Source organism: Camelina sativa, unplaced genomic scaffold, assembly GCF_000633955.1.
Source record: "Camelina sativa cultivar DH55 unplaced genomic scaffold, Cs unpScaffold07986, whole genome shotgun sequence".
Taxonomy (NCBI): Eukaryota; Viridiplantae; Streptophyta; class Magnoliopsida; order Brassicales; family Brassicaceae; genus Camelina; species Camelina sativa.
The window spans coordinates 1-446 of NW_010929055.1; the positions used below are offsets into that span (position 1 = coordinate 1).

General features: G+C 41.5%; 1 long non-coding RNA gene across 1 annotated transcript; it reads left to right on the forward strand.

The window, feature by feature from the left end:
* Nucleotides 1–29: 29 nt before the first annotated feature.
* LOC104775030 lies at nt 30–442 on the forward strand. The gene is made up of 3 exons (XR_765656.1): nt 30–174; nt 240–293; nt 376–442. It is a non-coding gene; the product is annotated as an uncharacterized LOC104775030 (long non-coding RNA).
* Nucleotides 443–446: the final 4 nt, after the last annotated feature.

The window sequence follows — 446 nt, forward strand, 5'->3', positions numbered from 1 at the left end:
TGCTTTTTGAAATTTTTGGGTTTTAGGGTTTTTGTTTCTCCGTGTTTCATTCGAGGGATGAAGTCGATCAAGCCTTTGCCCGAGGGTGTTCATCACTCCAAGCGTTCTGGAATTATCATGTTTTGACATGACGGGGGTCGTGGAGGAACCCGTGGTTCAACAGTCTCGTTGCTGGTGCGACAAAAGTCAAATTCTCCCCTTGTACTTCGATTTCTTCTGATTGATCTCTCTATATTCAGGTTTCTCCTATCTTCGTGGTGTTGTTTCGTGCTCTGTCAAGGTTGTGGATGACGGTGAGTATAGCTCCACTATGATTACTTTTTACCTCATGATTAAGTCCTAATTTGGAAATATATTACTGGTTTTTGTTTTCAGGATCAGGCGTTTCCAGAGATGATATGGTTTTGTTGGGAAAAAGATACAGTAAGTTGCGGCCATCTTTTTTT